The sequence below is a fragment of the Sinocyclocheilus grahami genome, unplaced genomic scaffold, assembly GCF_001515645.1.
Source record: "Sinocyclocheilus grahami isolate Dianchi unplaced genomic scaffold, SAMN03320097.WGS_v1.1 scaffold486.1, whole genome shotgun sequence".
NCBI classification, from domain to species: Eukaryota; Metazoa; Chordata; class Actinopteri; order Cypriniformes; family Cyprinidae; genus Sinocyclocheilus; species Sinocyclocheilus grahami.
In genome coordinates this window covers 552473-572253 of record NW_015505665.1, presented here as the reverse complement: position 1 = coordinate 572253, position 19781 = coordinate 552473, and the positions used below count along the sequence as shown (strand labels likewise).

Below are 19781 nucleotides of genomic sequence, written 5' to 3'. Positions count from 1 at the left end.
TATACTGGTATAAATGATATTGTGAGTTTGAGAATGTCTTAGAGGCCATTCACACAGAACGTGAGAGAGGATAGTGAAATAAAAAGAAAGTGCAAGGTCTAGAGATGCATTTTTTAAGAAAATTTGTTGTGTTTTCAGAATGCAATGTCATGTGTGAGATGCTGCAAGCGCAGTGGTCCCAGATGTTCATCTGGAACATGTTTTCATAGAAAAACTATGCAAAAGCAGTGCAGTGGAAGTGTCTCTCTTTTGCTTAAATGATAGCAGCACTCAAGAATCATGAACTCTACAAGTTTGTGTCAAGCCTGATGATCATGTCCTCCATCATGATTTGAGAAGAAGCTTGAAACATGTATTTATTTGATTAGTGTCCAGGTTTAAATTAGAGTTTGACTCAGATTTTGAAAATTATCTCTGACTTTTGGAACCCCACTTGTATGTTCAGTAATCTTTATGCTGATAACATTTTGGTGGGCACAAAATAAAGAAAGTCATACAGGTTTGCAATGGCATGAGGGGGAGTAAATGTGGAAATGACAAAATTTTTGGTGAATTTTGGGTGAACTATTCCTTTGAGGACCAAATAAAAAAAATCTTTCAAATTGTGCCATCCTTCCTGTATCTTTAATCAGGTCCCCATTCAACTGCGAGGAGAGATACTTAGTTCACTTAGTTGGCCTGTTCATCAAGATGTCCTCTCTGTAAGGACAAGGGGGTCCAAGACTCTCTGTGGTTTGAATCTTTTTGTTTCCATCAGTCTGGGAATGTCCCAGCAATGTTGTCCTTGTCCCACTGCCCAGGGCCCCGTAACTGAGCCCTGCCGAAGAGAATGGGCCCACTTTGTTGCCACACAGCAGGCTCGGGCAGTACCTATTCTGCTCCCCAAACTGTCATGCATAACAACTTTATTGTTGACTCAGATGGGAGCTGAAAGCAAAGAATAGGGCAAGGGAATGAAAGATGAGGGGGAGTGGGAGAAATCTTCTCTTCGAGCATAAATGAAAAATTGTAAACTGAGCTCAAGATTTACAAATCTAGATTTGAGATATTGTCACATCACTGTGGTCAACTTAGTATAAAACTGCAACTCTGTCTAATTGGGTTTTGCTATTCTATAATATATCAAATTAATATATTACCTAGTATTAGATAGATAGATAGATAGATAGATAGATAATTTGGTTTTATTAAAATCATTCAAATCTTTCTTAAAATCACTAGCAGCGAAGGTAGTAGTGACCTGTCAACTGTCATAGTTATTGTACGTAACATGGGTACATGTAAAGTACATGTAAAGTAGGTGATATGTCAAGTTCAAGTCTAGTTTCAAGTTTAGTGTTGACGTTGAAAATCACTCGACTCAGCCAGCCAAAATATACTATGGACTTCTATGGATAAACTTCATGTACATTCCCTCAGTTTGACCTGTAGGGAGCTCTTCCTTTAGTTTTTTTTTTAGTTTTTTTGGATGAACATCATGGTGTTATAATATTCAGAGAATTTAGAGCCAGAATTAAAAATCCTCACTATGAGGTCATTATCTGTGTTGAGGAAGGAGCTGAAAAGACCAGTTTAGGCTAGTCTGAATTTCCAACTTAGGTATTTAAACTAGCTGTTTTTAAGCCTGGTAGGTACACCAACGTACCAGCAACCCCTGTTGAGAACTAGCAGACTCACAATGTACATATTAATCATTTCTGATTTCCAACTTTCTGAATTAACAAAGAAACACATTCTAGTATGCATTAGTATAGAAAAGGTAAAAGTGAATTGTGTGCGAGAGGGGGAATAGGAACCGAGGGGAGTGGTCTGTCCAGGCTACAGGCTCGAGAGAAGAACTAGCCAATAGCTGAGAAAACTCAACAAAAGGCCATCTCTATCCATTGTGCTAGTGCTGGATTTCCCACGAGAGGCCCGTCTGCTTGAAAAGGGGAGTGTATCAGTTTCTCCTGACATGGATGTTTATTCATTCTGTGGCCAACTGCACTGCCAGCTCAAAAGGATTCACCTTACCGTTTTGATGTGTATGAACACACACACTTTTTGGGGGGAGATAGGTGAAAAAGAAAAACACTGGCACATGGAGAGACTAGTGTGAGCTGTGTGAATAGGCATGTCCGCCCTCACAGTGACAGTGTTTGTGACAGTATCATGGTTACTTGTCTGGACTTAGCTTTTGGTGTGAAGTGAGCCACCATTTTGTAGTGCAGGATTTCAGAATCCTGTTGGAAGTAAACCTTTACTGCTGATTCCATTGAACTACTAAGTTGTTTGTAGTTAGCAGTGTTGCAGCAGCAGGTTCAGATTAAGATATAATTATGATTATACCCTTAGTGATATTCAGTTATTTGTGAGTTGAGTTAAATATGTATGGATTTTGGACTTTCTAATCATGCCAATTTTCTACATGTAACATTTAATTGCATTGAATAGCAAAATAGTGTTTTACAAAATATCAAAATAGTGTCAAACCATTTCTGATGACAACTTCCCAACTTCCTGTAAACTGTTGATTTAAAAAATCCAATTCATTCAAGATATTCAATTTATTCAACATTTCCTTGGAAGCAAACCCATGACCTTGAGGTTGCTAGCATCATGTGAGCTACAGGGACTTGAGGGACCTGACAAAAGGCCAACATCTGCTAGTTATTATTGACAGAAATTTTCTTCTAATCAGATTTGTCAGACTGTTCTTTAATACGCATAGGCTAACAGTGCTTCCTTTAGTAAAGATCATATTTCTTCAAGGGGACTGTCCAATTCAATGGACTAGTTGTTTTGGGTAAAACATCTTCCAGTTGAGTTTTTGTTGGTAGAGGAGAAGTGGTCCAAGAACTGAGCCCTGAGGTACCCCAGTAGCTAGATGTTGCGACTTGGACACCTCACCTCTCCAAGATACCTTGAAGGACCTATCTGAGAGTTAAGACTCAAACCACTGGCGTGCGGTTCCTGAGATGCCATTTTCCAATAGGGTTGACAGGAGAATCTGGTGGTTTACCGTATCAAAAGCAGCAGACAGATCTAGCAATATAAGTATAGAAGATTTGGAAGCCGCTCTTGCCAGTCTTAGGGCTTCAACAACTTAAAGCAAGGCAGTCTCGGTCGAATGTCCACTTCTGAAGCCAGATTGGTTGCTGTCCAGGAGGTTGTTCTGTGTGAGAAAGGCTGAGACTTGGTTGAACACAACTCGTTCAAGTGTTTTTGCAATGAAAGGTAGAAGGGAAACCGGTCTGTAGTTCTCTAAAAGAGTTGGGTTAAGAGTGGGTTTCTTAAGAAGTTGAAGAACTAAATGTTGAGGGAAAAACACCAGTGGGAAGGGATGTGTTAACGATGTGAGTGAGTGCAGGTACAACAGCAGGAGAAATGGTTTGAAGGAGAATGCTATGCAAACTAGCATGGCTTTATTACCATGCTAGTTTGTTAAAGCCTATCCACATATTTGCCCTGGAGTTGCTTGGTTTCGCAGCAGGTGTGTCTGTCAGCCGGCAAAATCATGGTCTTTAGCGTGAAAGCATAGAGGCCGCTGTCTCTCAGCCTGAGTGCTAGCAAACTGTCAGAAATCACGTTTTAGTGGCTTGTTCAGGTCACACTGAGAGAGCAGCCTCTTGTTCCTTACTGTCTCCTTTCTTTCTTTCTTTCTTTCCACATATTTGCCCTGGAGTTGCTTGGTTTCGCAGCAGGTGTGTCTGTCAGCCGGCAAAATCATGGTCTTTAGCGTGAAAGCATAGAGGCCGCTGTCTCTCAGCCTGAGTGCTAGCAAACTGTCAGAAATCACGTTTCAGTGGCTTGTTCAGGTCACACTGAGAGAGCAGCCTCTTGTTCCTTACTGTCTCCTTTCTTTCTTTCTTTCTTTCCTTCCTTCCTTCCTTCCTTCCTGTTTTGCTGCCCACATTTGCCAGCGTATATGAAAATAATGCATACTTTATTCTATTTTGACCTCTTTGTATTTTTTATTTTATTTTATTAGACTTCTACTGATAAATGGTCATGAATTTATCCATATCAGCTGATTTGTTTGTAGTAAAGCTTATCATTCTGTTGGTGGTAAACAAGAGCTAGATTACATCCTTCCTTTAGCAAAGCATTGCTATCAGTAAAAGCATCCACCAGCACAAGGGAAGACAGACATGCAGACACCATCATCACATTATACAAGATCTTATTGTCTGGCCAGCTGCTTTGCCTTGCGTGGCATGATTTGTGGGTAGCCATCTGTGCTCAGCCTCTTTTGAATGTGAGAAAGAACATATGCATTTGCATGAGAATAATTGACACTTCAAATTAGCCCTCCAATCACAAAGGTTTATTTTTAGTGTATGGGTAAGTAGAGGCTCTTCCATTCTGGGGAGAGAAATTATGATAAGAGATGAAGATACTAGGAAATCAAACCTGCAACAATATGTATTATAATTATTGTTGTTGATGATGTTATCATATACTGAATTGTTAAATAACAAATAAATATGTACAAATAAACAATGCATACAAATACATTTCCTTTATTTACAATAAAAAATGCATTATATATAATGTATAATGTATATCGCCATGAATATAGCTGAGGTAGCTCGCATGGCGTTAAATCATAAACAAACAAACATATATAATGTATATAAATAATAATATCAGATGTTGTTTAAAAATATTGTTTAATAATATAGCAATATATATTCCACTTCTGTAACTGATTATAGCCAACTTGAGACAGAGTTCTTTAGAGTAATGATTTAAAACATTGAGCCGCCTGATTAATTTTAATATAAACATCAGACAGCGTTTGTAGATCACATGTGCTGGAGTGTGTGTGTTTCAGTATGTTTGTGGACTCACATACTTGCTCTGTAAGTGGATGTGGTAGTGCATATGTAATGTTGTAGTGGAGAGAGAAAAACTGAACAAGAACACTGTTACATTATTGAAAACAGTTAATGAAATGAATCCATTTCTAGATGAACAGATGGATAAACTGTACATGTCCCTGGATACCCAGAAAAGCACACAGAGATCTATACACACACAGAAAATATTTCATGGATAAATATGAACTACTTAATATCTAATTAGAGTGTCAAAACTGAGAAGATTTATGAAATTTATAAAAAATTTGAAAATATTGCACCACTTTGGTGAATAGGTTTTCACACAGTGCTAAATGTATTTATCTAGATTTAGCCGTTTCTGAAAGGCCCTACGACAGGGCTGCCCCTGCTCCATTGGGTTAGCCGTTGGAAGACAGGGTTGGTTTTGCCCACTCTTAGATGGCCATGAATTAATTTACACACATATGAAAGGAGAGGAGCCCCTGGCGAAGAGATATTTGTGCTGTCTGGTGTCAGATACCAAGATGGGGGTGTGTTTGTGTGTACATGGATGCTCGGCCTCACCCATCTTGCCTGGTGGAAGAGCATAGGTTTATCCTGGTCTCCATGGCAACACTACAGGATGCCAGGGCCGTACCAAAGCGTGGGTACCCAGGGCAAAGCGCTTGATTCGGCGGGACAAGAAACGAGAGTGATAATGTGCATTAGTTGCATTAAATAGTAGTAGGATAAACATTTCAAGGTTGAATGGAGAAACGTCCTGGTCAGGGACGATATTTGTTTAACATTTTTATATTCCTATGACCTGTAGTCACACATGTATTTATTCTCACATCAACACAAGAAAGCACTGACTTTCACACAACGTGGGACTCAACTAAACCACAGACTTCTCCAGGTTATGATTCGCCTTCAAACACCGAGGCAGATATGTGGAGCATATATTTTTAACCTGAGCCAAATGTGCTTTTTGCAGAGGGGTTAAAAGGGCGAATGAAAAATTCTGTAAATTATTTATAATAGCTGAAACTCTTTTAGTGTTCCTCTGTTGGGTTGGTAGTGAGACTGTGCACTGGAATGTCCTTTACTTATACATTGTCAGATATGTGTTGAGGAGGTGCTTTTATCTACACCAACAAAAGAGCTGTAGGTGGAGGAAGAAGTAGGGCACGTCATTTACTTTAGGTCAGAAAGGAGCAGAGAGATTTTGACGGGTTTAACTAGACATATAGAAGCAGTTCATTCAAACATGACACTAATTATTGTGTTTTTTTTTCTTCCCTTCTAGTGATGCTTCTGAGGACGTGCGTTGCTCTTTGAAGTGAGGAAGGAAGGTTAGTAGATTGTTTCGTTATTTATGTCACATAAAATGAGGGGTCATGTCTGAGGTTAAGAAGTGGTCACAGAGGGACAAAAACAATTCACCAGTTAAAGCTGGTTGATGTGAATCAAAGAAAAAAGTAAAAAAATCACTCATTTGCACTCTTTAAAACCCTTTGACTAGGAAGCAAAGACATGAAGAAACAAAGCTTCTGGTTTGCTGGTTAACTTTCAGCCTGGCCAAGCTGGTGTTTCCCAAAGTGAGGTTTATGAGTGAACTTTGGGAAACACCTATTATTGTCCCTTTTATCAGTAGTATTTAGTGATCAGGTCAAGTTTTTGACTATTTAGCGCACTAATTTAATATGTAGGTGATAGTTTTTGAGATCTATAGATGATGTTGCTCTTTTCATTCAGGACAGCAGTGTGGTTGAATCAAGCAGGAGTGGTTAGCGCACACTGGATTGAGTCGCAGGGTTCAGTTCTGGAAAAGAGTGGCTCAAGCACCTCTTTCATTGCTCAGAGAAATAATGTGCGGTCGGAGAAGAATCTGACACAGATAGGGTGATGAATTCTGCAGAGTCAGTAAAAGCAAAGTGATGCTGAAAAACACATCTGTGCCGATCTTGGACCACACTTCAAAGGCACATGCTTCTCCTGAGGCAGCTGTATGTAGCAAGCACTTTTAATTTATTCCTCTGGGCTGAAGTACTTTTTGTTGTTGTCTTGATTTTTGTATTTAATTATTAACTTTCTGGGACACGAGATTTAGAATGGAGATGGCTGGATGAGACAAATCTAACAAGCCTCTGAAGAAAGTGCTGGCAACATGACCGTAAGTGACGTCCACGATATACAGCTAACAGTATATGCACTGGCATAAAGGTCCTCTCCTCTCATGCTTGTTATCGCCTTCTAAGGTTTTAAGAAATATAATACTGTAATAACCAAAGAGAGAGAGAAAACTATAGGGGGTAAGTGGAATCGGATAAGTTATTCTCTTGCCCAACAGCAAACAAGAAATAATGAGGAGAGGCAGAAACACAGACCCTCCCAGACCTGTGTTCTTCACAACAAGAAAAAAACACACTCTTATCAGGTTATAAGGAGACGTGTAAGCAAAAACCATGCGAGAGGATGAGGAGGAACAAAAGTGAAGACAAGAACATGTCGGACACTCTATTGTTTTCCTCTTTGTTAGCGAACAGTACATGAAGATTTTTGAGAACTTGGCAATCTTTTTGTCAGTCATGTACTGTACCTTGATAATGGCTTAGACTCGAAGTGATTCTCCTGATTCATGTTTCATAATGAGGCACGGTTTAGTTTCCTTTTGTTGAAGAATCGAAGGCCTGTTGAGAAGTCGAACTCCTGGTCGGTGGAAGGAGTTGTGGAAGTGAGAAGTGTCCATTTCATCTAAGATGATGTTTCAGGATGTGAGTCAGATCTCAAAGGCAATGAAATTTAAAGCATCATTTCATCTTTGTGCGTGCATTGTGCTGGTTTGTTTTTATTGCCAACTTGAAACACAGAAACGGGGGAAAACAATGGGCCCACAATGGCGCCTGAGTGAAGAAGTGCCTACGATGAGGTTTCATTTCAGATGAAAGATCTTGAGAGCAGCAGTCAGAGGGCCATCCCGGGTCTATTAGCGCCAAACCATTTCAGAATTCAACTTATGAATGTGCACTTCAAGTCTGACAGGGCAATAGAGACAGTTCGTTTTGCTACAATCCTCCATTTTTTATTTCTCATTGATCTGTTCTCCTCAAACTGTACAGTTGGAATAAGTGTGTATCTGTATGCCTGCCGACAGACAGCCTGGAATATTGGGAATGTCAGAATCCCTCCTAGTGCTAGACAACTTTTAATAAAACTGGCAAGCTGTGTGGACAACTGTGTGATGCTTATGAGGACTCTTCCCTTGTGCCTTGTTGTTGCAGAACTAATTGTATGTATAGGAAAGTTGAGCATAATTATTAAAGTAATTGAGAAAAGTAACTTTCTCGTCTGAAATAATAATGCTTAATTTTGTTTATATGAAAATGAATAATACATTTAACTTATTGAACACTGGTTCAGTTAAAAACACTGTTAACGCCTGGCCTTTCATGGTTTTAATAACATAGCATTGTACAAGCATAAGAAAGTATAAAAGTGCGAGATAACAAGTGCAAAACTAATAACATTAGTTCTGATGACATGAATGCAAAACGAGACTCAGCCTAATTTTTTGTAAAGGCATTAAAACAACTGTGTGTCAGTGTGTAATTTTTACGGAATTGAATTCAATTTTAACTTTAAACTCCTCATGTTTAGTAATGTTTAATGTAACATTTCTGTGTGTAATGTAGGTCTAAATGACTATCTGTTCTAAAGTGTTCTTCTCTCTGCTGCAGGTTGAGAGAGCTCTCTCCAGCACATGCCTCCCTCATTAGTGTCCAGCAGCTGAAGACTCGAGGTCACAAACCCAATGAGCTGCCCATTTCATTCAGCTTTGCCGACATGGAAAGATGACCACTGTGACCTAATGTTGTAGTACAGTCTGACAGCACATTGTACACAACATACAAAGTAGCTTGAATAACCCTTGAATCTTGTGTGGAGTGCATTATTTTTTATGAAATTGCTGTAGTGTCCAACTTTTCAGCATGCTTGTTGATTTTATTCATTCAATAAATTGTGCATTTTTCTAAAAGAAAGGGAACAGGTCTTGTGATTTATTTGCTGAACTGTGGGTGATGAAATATTTAATATTCTGGGTATTAAAATGATCAGTCTCGGATCTGTTGAGAGGGTTGACATGGTTGAATCAGTGCCACACTAAGGAACTGCTGCACAGGGAATTATTGCTTCAGTCTGAACATGTCACCTGATGTCCATTGTAAATCTATGATGACTGATGTTCCATCTTCAGTTATGAAACACGGTTTTAGAGTAGATCTTCCCAGAGCAATGGCACTGGCCGCTTCAACTCCACAGCACAATTGAATTGTCCATAAACACACAGAACCACAAAAAGCACCGCTAGCTTTGCTTTAGAATCACTTACGAATGATCCGAAATCAGACGCAAACAATGAAACTCAATATACTTTTTGTTGACATTTGAAATTTAGAGAAAATAAAATAAAGTGAGAGTGCTTTTAAGGCCAAAGAAAGTGACCTTGGTGAGGCCAGTGAGAGGTATATCTAACTTTAAAAACTCCATTACCTACTCCAGGACTTGCACTCTCTCTCTTTTCTTGCTTTAAGAAAGAGGAAAGTACTGTGCAGTATTTCACCTTTATCTCCCGATAGCAGGTCTTTGTGTTATCTTATTCTTATTGGAAAGAAGGGAGAAACAGGAAGGAGGGGAAAAGCCTCCAAGGCGCGATACACAACGCACTCCCCATGGATGGTGAGATACCAAACACTTCCTTTCCGAACTTTCCACACTTTCATGCTAAAGGAGATGAGAGCCAGTTGCATTGTAAAGGGAGCTTCTTTTGGATTTCTCTACAGACAAATAGAAGGATACATCTGAAAAGCAGAGCATATGCTGCTGCACGAGGTGTACACGCGCCTGTGCGTGTGCGTTTGCATATATGTACTCGCGCAGAGCCGGGCTGAATAGCACAAAGATAACTTTTAAAGAGAGAACTGTGACATATTCCCAGAGTGTCTGTCTGCCAGTCAGAATCCCCAAGCATGCTGGGTGATGTCCTCCAAAGCACAGATCTACCTGTGCAAGAGGCCCCTGTGACAGAACACATGCCTCACTGATTTTCACAGATGGGTTGCAGTGGCCTGTGAGGTTTCTCTCTCTCTCTCTCGCTTCAAACTGAGAATGACAAGTTTTGGGCCACAGTAAAACTGTAGCAGGTTTTAGTTCTTGTTTCTTTTTAGCCTGGCACCACAGTCTGAACACAATGGGTTTCACTCATAATACACAAGCACACACAATGTAATCCGCCTGTGAAATGTTACAACAATATGATGATTTACATTTACAAATGTTTTCCACAGAAATGTATGAGCAAGGTCCAAATGAAAATAATCTGATTATGTATTTTGTGTGGTGTCTTTGTGGTCAATGCCTGAGCTCAGACGCAAGGACAGTTCCTCACTCTGCATGTTTGCATTGATATGGTTGTTTATTGTTACAAAACCACATTTGGTGAGTGTAAAATGTTTATATTGGTCAATAAGAGGCTAGCTGAAGCCTTGCATCCTGTGATTTAGTTCTGGTTTGCTGAGTTCACTGCTGTCACATTTCCACTGTCTTTATGAGGACTGTGACAAGCCACACAAAATAACAGTAAAATGATAATCAACAGTTGAATTTCTGGAAAATAAGCAGTGAGGGGAGGCATGCAATTATAGTTTAACAAGTATAGGAAAGCATTATTTCGAAATATATGATAGAAACCTCATGTTTCTGACTTCAGTTTAGCATCACATATTCATCTCACAATTAAAAATAAGAAATACAGAAATGTCTGTGAATGGCTCAGGAAAGTGTTTTTTTTAAAATAATGACTTTGGACTCTATATAGCTGACATTAGTATCTGTATCTCATCTGGCTATCCCACTGCTCTGAGAGCCCCTTTCTTCTCCCAGCATGCCTTGAGGCAGTGTGGTTTAAACAAGTGGAGTGATTTTGCTTTTTAACTGATACAGAACCAACAGTCAAAGCATTATTGTTTCATGAGACCTAACAAAACTGATGGATGAAAGGCAGAAGCAGAGGGCAAGTTTATGTTGTTCTTTTTCTCCTGTAAAGATCATTTAAATTGCAAACTTTGAAATATGTTGCATAGAGTTGGGAAACCTCTTTAGACTCATGATTTCTGTTTGAAAAGGAACGAAAAATAGGAAAGGCATCAATAAGATTTTTAAACCAGATATTGGAGGGGTTTTGATTTGGTAATGACTGATTTCTAAGGCCAATTATATATTAAACAGTTGATTGAATTAAACATTGCTCCTTGTCTCATGAACACATGGCTATGCTTTCATTTAATAACGACTCTTGTTTCTCACACAAGGCAAGTGTAAGACTTGTAATACATATAATATAGACTTCTTTGGGCTACTTTTATGATACCTGTATGATGATTTTGCATCGTTTTTGAAGCTTAAAATATTCCATTTTCATTCACTGTAATTGCATGGAAAAGATCGACCAGTATAATTTTCAGAATTTTCTTTTTTGTGTTTCATGGAAGAAGGAATGTCACATGGGCTGAATAAAAATACAAAAGCAATCTATTTGACAAGGTAAAAGACAATAAATAACCTTTGTCAGTTGCTCTGGTATTTCTGCACAAGAAATGCATCATACATGCCTGAGACATTTGTTAATTAGCCTTTGTATGAGTAAAAATGCCCAATCTCGTATTACAATTAAAATCACTGTCCTTAAAACCCATTAGAGAATTGAAAATCATCTAAATTGAATGCATCATTCATACATGTATAATTGCAGTCCAAAATAATACCTAAAACCCTCTCACACTGTAGCCACTCCAAACTTATCCATGAGTGTCCCTGTCCATTATCCAGTGGGCTTATGACTGTGGATCAGCCAGACTACAGACTATTGCTGTCTCATTGAATTTAACAGCTATTTGATTCTATTCATGAGATGCAAACATTAATATGCAAAGAACAAATGACATCTCCCATAATCTAGAAACTCATTCTTCTACAAATCTGAGACTAATCTGAATTAATCTCTACACTCTAAAACATGCTGGGTTAAATATAACCCAGCGCTGGGTTAAAAAGGGACACACCCAACTTTTGGGTTGTTTTGACCCAGCTATTGGGTTGTTTTGACCCAGTGGTTGGGTTCAAAACAACCCAACCGCTGGGTCAAAACAACCCAATAGCTGGGTTTTTCCCTTTTTAACCCAGCGTTTTTTTAGAGTGTAAAATCTCACATACTTTAGATTGTGATTTTCAGGTTTTGAGTTGATATTTACAAATAAACGAAACTGCTGATTCTGTATCTCTGTCACCAGCCCATGTCCTAGGGTCAAGTTTCTCCATTCAGACAGGACATAGGGATCACAGGGGACTCACAAAGGAGGTCTGGTCTAGACAGAGTCCCCTCACCCAGTGCTCAGACCATGGTGGAGGTCCTTAGAGACCCATCCTTCATTTGTTTCCCTAGTCTTTCACTTCTTGCCTTGTCAGACACCAAATGTTGCCGGCTAAACTCACTGAAGCCTTCAACTTGAACTTCAGACATGTGTCCCTATCAAAAAAAAGTTACAGATTTTTTTTCCCAAGTGTGACATTTCAGAGTTAAATGTCACTTTGTGTGTTTGTGTGTGTGTGTGTGTGTGTGTGTGGATAGATAGATAGATAGATAGATAGATAGATAGATAGATAGATAGATAGACAGACAGACAGACAGACAGACAGACAGACAGACAGATAGACAGATAGATAGATAGATAGATAGATAGATAGATAGATAGATAGATAGATAGATAGATAGACAGATAGACAGATAGACAGATAGATAGATAGATAGATAGATAGATAGATAGATAGATAGATAGATAGATAGATAGATAGATAGACAGACAGACATAAAACATATAACTTATTAATTTTATTGTATTTATTTCATTTATTATTATTATTATTTGTTTAATTTTAATTTTATTTATTTATCTATTTATTTATTTATTTTGCAGCTGACTTTGTTAGAACATATCTGCTAAATACATAAATGTATACATCTTTACAGATGGATGTGGCCTTGCATAGAAGCTGAGTTACTGAACCCTAGAGGTCTCCACTTGCACACAGGCTCTCCACAAATCTGAAAGTGCTGTCCTATGGACAGTCTCACATTCATGTGCATGCACACATATGCTCACATATACAATTTAACCTGGATTCATTTGGAGGATTGAGTCATACACTACTGTATTTATGGGGTCTGAAGACAGAGCTGGAGCTTCACTGTTACTCATATACCGCAGTCTATGCTCTGATTCACACACACACACACACACATCGTCACTGCACTGACATCACCTTGACAAACACACCTAAACATGACATCACTTGCATTTGAGATAACATATTGGTAAGGGTCTCAAAATGTGTAAGAGAAAATGAAAAGGATTGAGATGCTATCAAAACGAAGTGAGGTTTTGAGGACGTTCATACAGCTAGCATGATAGAGAGCAAGAATCATTGCCGATGGTTAAAATAGATGTCAGACTTGTGTTGAATTGTTTTGCAAAAGCAACTTAAAAGCATCTTATACATTTTCCTTAGAGAGAGAGAGAGAGAGAGAGCAAAAAATACATTAACAACAATGCATCATTCAAATGTTTTTTTTTCAGGTTTGTTTCCCCAGAGTAAATAGCAACAAAATAAAATGCATTGCACTTTGATTTTCCTGATTAATTTCCCAGTGCCATGATGGCCATAAGTGATTGATTGTGATGTTATTTAAGTCATTGAAGTACAGAGGTACTACACTGCCACCAAACACACACGTACACACACTTCCAGCATTTCATTTGCACAGAAAACTATGAGCAACAGCTGGCTATCTGAACCGACTAAATAAAAAGAGAGAGCAAGCTTTGTGTTTGTGTGTGTGTGTGTGTGTGTGTGTGTGTGTGTGTGTGTGTGTGTGTGTGAAAGAGGACCAGAGGCTGTGAATGCCTCTCCTGAAGAGAGATGGAGTCATATTGAAAAGTTTATTAAATTACCCTGATTAACAATTTAGCCACGAATAGTAGTGTTGGAGGAGCTCTATGAGGAGGCCCTAGCGCCATTCAAACATCGAGCTGTGGGGTCAAAAGGTTCCTGAAGTTCACATGCTCTAGGGCCTTTGTTATGCTAACGCTCCAGCCCCCACTTCATGGCCAGACACAAACTATTCCTTGAGAACTTCACCGGTGGCTTATTGTTCCTGGTGTGCCACCACATTGCGTGGTCAGTGCTCTGAAATCTTTTTTACTGAGAATCATTCGAGGGGCTGCTGGACTGTGTGAGGGTGAGGTAAAGTAAAGCTCATGTAAAGTAATGCAAAATATGTCAAGTCACCTTTATTTGTATAGAGCTTCATACAATACTGAGTCAAAGCAGCTTTACAGTGTCAAACAGGAAAATAGTTAGTTAATAATGCAAGAAGACAATAATAAATAATAATTTTTCCAGCTAAATTCAGTTCATTGATGTCATCGTCCAGAGAGCTAAACTGGATGATGACAAAATATGTGACTTATGATCAATTTTTCAATTTTTCATGAGTTAAGTGTATTTTAAATTTCCATTTTAATTAACTTGAATTTTAAGTGTTTTACAAGACATCTAAAAATCAAGTATCAGGTATAAGAATAACATGATCGTCGCAATTTTAACAGTTAACATTTTATTTAAATTTTTGTTTCAATTTTAACATAAATGAGTTTGCATAACAGCAAATATGATAACAATGTAGGAAATTGTAGACAAAATAAAGGTAGAGAGTGTAAATAAAGGTTTTTGGACTATATGTCTCATGGAGGTTTTCGCTGTGTAAATTTAGAAACCTTTTTATTTGTAAGTTATTTTAAAGGAAGCAAAATTTAATTTATTATTATTATTATTATTATTATTATTATGCTGTAAAACACACAGAGTAACACAAAATATTTGCATATCTCGAGACGCTTTCTATGTCAATGTATTAAAAACCATAATAATGATAATAAATAAATAATCATATAACTAATACAGTATGTAAATAAAGAAAACAGGCCCATGTAGTTTTGGAAGATAAAAAAAAACTGTCAGAATTGGAAATACTCATAATGTTGTACAAAAATGTATTTAATAATATACATGACAAAGGTTGAGTTTTTCATTTATATTCAATATTTTTATTTATTTCAATGATGGAGATGGCAGTAAAACAGGTGACACACTGCACAAAGCACTTGAAAATGACAAATGTTTACAAAGATTTTCAGTAAAAATAAATGAGAATAAAGGGAGAGAAATGGGTGGTCAGTGAGCTCGGGTCTCTGGGGATCAGTAATCAATATGACTTTAACAAGAAGAGGTCAGCAGATAACATGCCTAGAGGTCAAGGTCAAATGCTGGCCAAACACCCTTGACCTGAAGGTCAAGCTCTTTATCACCACAACATTTGTTGTAAGTTACTGACTTTACAGACTTCAGCAGCTCCATAGGCTTTATACAGTATTAGACTACATTTGCTTACTTTAAGTAAATAATCATTGTCATTTGTCAAATAATTTCAGCAACCATGCAAGCTGTAGACTGCATCAATTTATCAAAAATGGAAATGTAACATTGTGTGAAACATGTAGAAAACACTTTTAGACTTTTTAATTTCAAAAAGCGCATGAAAAGCATTCACCCAGAAAAACGGCCTGTACAGACAGACTGACACTTATATTGGCTTTTAAAGACCTGAAAAAAAAGAAATAACATGAATGCAATGTGAACAAAAACATCCATTCTAAATGTCAGTGCATAATTTATCCTCTAGTACCGCAAATGGTGGCATAAAATAAAAAAAATAATCTGATTGCTCTATAGAAGAGACACAATGCAACAATGACAGAAGGGCGGACCCGGTCGGACATGCAAATAACGGCACATGAATATGATGCATCCAGACAGCTTTCATCCCACGATCTTACTGTTTTTCAGATGTGCCACATCAGGTACGTGTGTCCATGAATCTCTGTAAGTCCATCATCAACCCAGCGCTAAATAATAAGGATGCCGAGCGGCTCCGTATGAAAGCCTGGCTAATTACTTGATGAAGAGAAATCTCTCTCTCTCTCTCTCTCTCTCTCTCTCTCTCTCTTTCCTGGAGAGCCCGCCCTCCCCTCTCTTTTAATTATCACATTTGTGGACTGCAGAGCTGTGGCAGAATCTATTCAAACTAATGCCTTCAGCATATAACCACAGCAGGCCATTCAGTCAGGATGTCTTAGACTTGATCTCTAGGAATGGCCATTTGAAATTGTACTATATTCACTTTGTTTGTCATTCTATATGGCTTATTTAAAGAATACTGCTTAAAAAATGAGATCTAGCTCCATTTAGTTGAGCAGCTCTGGGCTTAAGGGGCTCTGACAATTAGGTAGGCACTTCTCTGAGACAACAGACTGGGGACCATCAGGGAGAGATGGATTGTAAGGTGTGGGAGTTCACAGCAGGAGATCTGTCTGACCCAATGGACCCACAAAGCGGCCCTCTCAGAGACGGTCCACCCCTCTTTCAGAGCTGCTTGTCGTCTGTTCAAAAGGCCTCGCTCAGAGGACACTAGGTAAAGAAAGACTATAGTCATGAATCCTGTTGCACCATTGCCTGTGTGAAATACACTGATTTGCGTGCAGTATTACAGTTTGTAAACCCTTGATGAGAGACGAGTTTTCATATATTTAGAATTGAATACGTTTCTCCTGAGAACATGCCACAATATTCACGTTTCGCCTGTGGTTTGACAAAAAAATGCATAATATTTATGTGCACATTATTCCATCTCATCCTGTGCTATAGGGATGTTTGGGGCTTGCGACTAGGGTCTAATGTCAACAATGCATGGAGGTGACATTTACATTGAGAGAAGTGTATACATGCAACAAAAGCACCTCCAGTGTAATTTCTTTAAATAACATTATGTCTCAAGAAAAATCGCATGACATTTGATAGAATGAGTATGATGCTTCTAAGTGGACTGGATATCAGAATGGCATATAAATGCCACTCTTGCATTTCCTTAAACAATAGAAAAGAAATATGAATGCTGTATATAGTGAAAGCAGATACAAACAGGTCTATTCTCTGCATTTTAATATCTATAATAATTATTATGATAATAATTATTATTATTATAACAATAATATTTAAATAAACCTTAAATTAAATTATAATGTCGAACAGAAAGCAGAAAAATCTAAGCAAACATGGAAGTCATTCAGGTGTGTTGCATTTGTAATACAATTCAAATGACACAGATACAGAAATCTGTAATCTGTGCAACTGCAGCAGAACTATGTGTGTCTCTCTCTGTTTCTCAAGGGCAGAGCAGCTGAGAGCCACAGAGATCAAATCATGTTTAATTAATCAAATATATTATTTTGATCTGTTTCCAGTTAAAAATCACCATGAAAAATAATCAATGCCATTTAGAAATGAGGGCGTTTGACTGGATATACAAAAGCTGGGCTGTAGTATTGTCACGTACTGCAGAGCAAGGGAGTTGGAAAGAAGGGAACAGACACCAAGAAGAAAGCTTGGATAAAAAGCAGAAATGCCTGTGAACGTTGACTGTGATCTCCCATGACCCAGATATGGTATTTCATCCAAAAATAAAGCATGCAGCAGAGATAGTAATAAAGGCAATTCACCACCACACTGTACAAATGATGAAAGAGAGGGATTCATTTATTAATGCCTCTTGTGGATTTCAATTATAATAATGATTTTCAGTCAAGTCATCTGACTTTAAACTATTTAATGGGCATTAAGTTTTATCCTATGTCGTATTTGGCATGTTCTTAAACTATTATATTTGAGATACTCAGATATATTCAGATACTATTGTAAGTAAACTTTATATTCCCAAAGGGGGAAAATATGTACTGAATCATAAGTGCGAGAGATATATTTTGGTTGTGTAGTGATGCTGACAGCACGACGCACTGGAGAGGTGGCTCTCACACACACACACACACACACACACACACACACACACAAAGCCCCCTGGACCCATCTACTCTGATTTCAATTCAATCAAACATGGAAAGTCATACAAATAACTAAGAATATCAGAGATTTGTCCTTTAAATACACAGTGACTACCACTATGTAAATTAAGAAGGACATTTTTGCACATTCAGTGTGTAATTTAACAAAACTAATAAACTAACACTATAAAAAAAATCAGTTTGCTCTGAGGAGTTATCAAGACATTGTTAAGTCTGTTCAAAATTCATATTCATCCACCCATGGTCTACTTATAGGGGTAGTTGGGGAAGTCGTGGCCTGATGGTTAGAGAGTCGGACTCATAACCCAAAGGTTGCGGGTTCGAGTCTCGTACCAGCAGGGATTGTAGGTGGGGGGAGTGAATGTACAGCGCTCTTTCCCACCTTCAATACCACGACTGAGGTGCCCTTGAGCAAGGCACTGAACCCCCAACTGCTCCCCGGGCACCGCAGCAAAAAAATGGCTACCCACTGCTCCGGGTGTGTGTTCACGGATGAGTAAATGCAGAGCACTAATTCCATGTATGGGTCACCATACTTGGCCACATGTCACGTCACTTATTTAAATATAAAAGTTTCACCCTATCAGCTGGATGGTCAGTTAATGCTAAGCACTAAAGCACTGTTTACACCGGCTCCACCAGTTTAATGTGTGTTTGAAGCTTACACAGCATCTCCTTTTACTGAACATCTCTTTCTAGAACACTGTATTTTTTCAATTAGTTCCAAAGTAATGGAGACGACTAATAGGAACAAAATCATTAAATAAATGCATTGAAATGTGATTTGATCAGTAGGACAATTATAGTCATGTTTTAAAAGCTATAGAAGCAACTAGAATAATAAACCACTTACGTGTGATATAAAATAAAATAAATCAATAAAGGTAAGCATAAGAGCACACCACACGACATTCATTCCATTTGTATTTGACAGTTAAAGGCATCAGTTAGACAAACACATACAAAGATCTTTTGTAAATATAGGATAAGAAGATCTTGTTTACTGTACACCGTGATAATGACATAGGGGAGCGAGGGTGAATTCATGCATGACCCACTGCTATTTACACTACTCCACTCAATAGTGTGGACACAACTACTCATTCTTCATTATTAACCTACTATTTTCTACATCTATTAAATATAAAACAACTCAAGACTATTTCATAGATTACAGCTCTGTTCACCCTCAAATCGTAAAAGGTGTATCCTGAGATTATTTATTTGCTTTCAATTGTCATTCTATAGAAAACGATTCACAAAAAGGAAGCTATTATTAAATCCCAGGATAATTAAGTAGGCTACATAAAATACACTAGAGAATAAATACAGAAAATAGGAGAAGAGTAATGAACTTCAAATTGAGTAAAATAAACCAGAAGCATACAATAAATAAATACATAAATACAACATTCATAAATCAGTTACACAGAAATGTATATATATATATAAAAACTTGAACACTTGAGCCCACGCTCCAAGTTTTAGTAGCCTTTTATTTAGTTTGTTAGAAGACAGAATGTCAATCTCAAACTCTTTTTGGAAACCAGAAGAATAGTTTACATTTATGAATAAAACACTTGGCAATGCAAAACAGTCGAGTTGCACAAAATGCTCTTTTTCATACTGTTATTCCTAGGCTGTTTACATATTCCGGGAATAATTATGTTAAACAATGCAATAATAAACAGGGAAAGAAAAAGTGGGGAAAGGCATAGGTAAAAAAATTATAATACAAAATAGAATATATAAATAATTCATATAAATGCTTGTTTTTTTTAGCAAATCTGCAAAGCACTTTATCAATGGATCTCCAGTTACTGTCAGTGCATTCACAGATTTTACTAAGCAGCACCACAAATATGAGTTTTTTATGAGTACATTTGTA

General features: G+C 37.8%; 1 long non-coding RNA gene across 2 annotated transcripts in view; it reads left to right on the top strand.

The window, feature by feature from the left end:
- LOC107553927 (uncharacterized) overlaps window positions 1–8981 on the top strand; it is a 33839-nt gene extending 24858 nt beyond the window's left edge. The window contains exons 3-5 of one of the 2 annotated variants that reach the window (XR_001605011.1): window positions 6112–6157; window positions 6561–6978; window positions 8543–8981. This is a non-coding gene — a long non-coding RNA (uncharacterized lncRNA). The remainder of the gene's footprint in view (window positions 1–6111; window positions 6158–6560; window positions 6979–8542) is intronic. The other variant, XR_001605010.1, reaches the window with a different exon arrangement.
- The last annotated feature ends 10800 nt before the right edge of the window (window positions 8982–19781 follow it).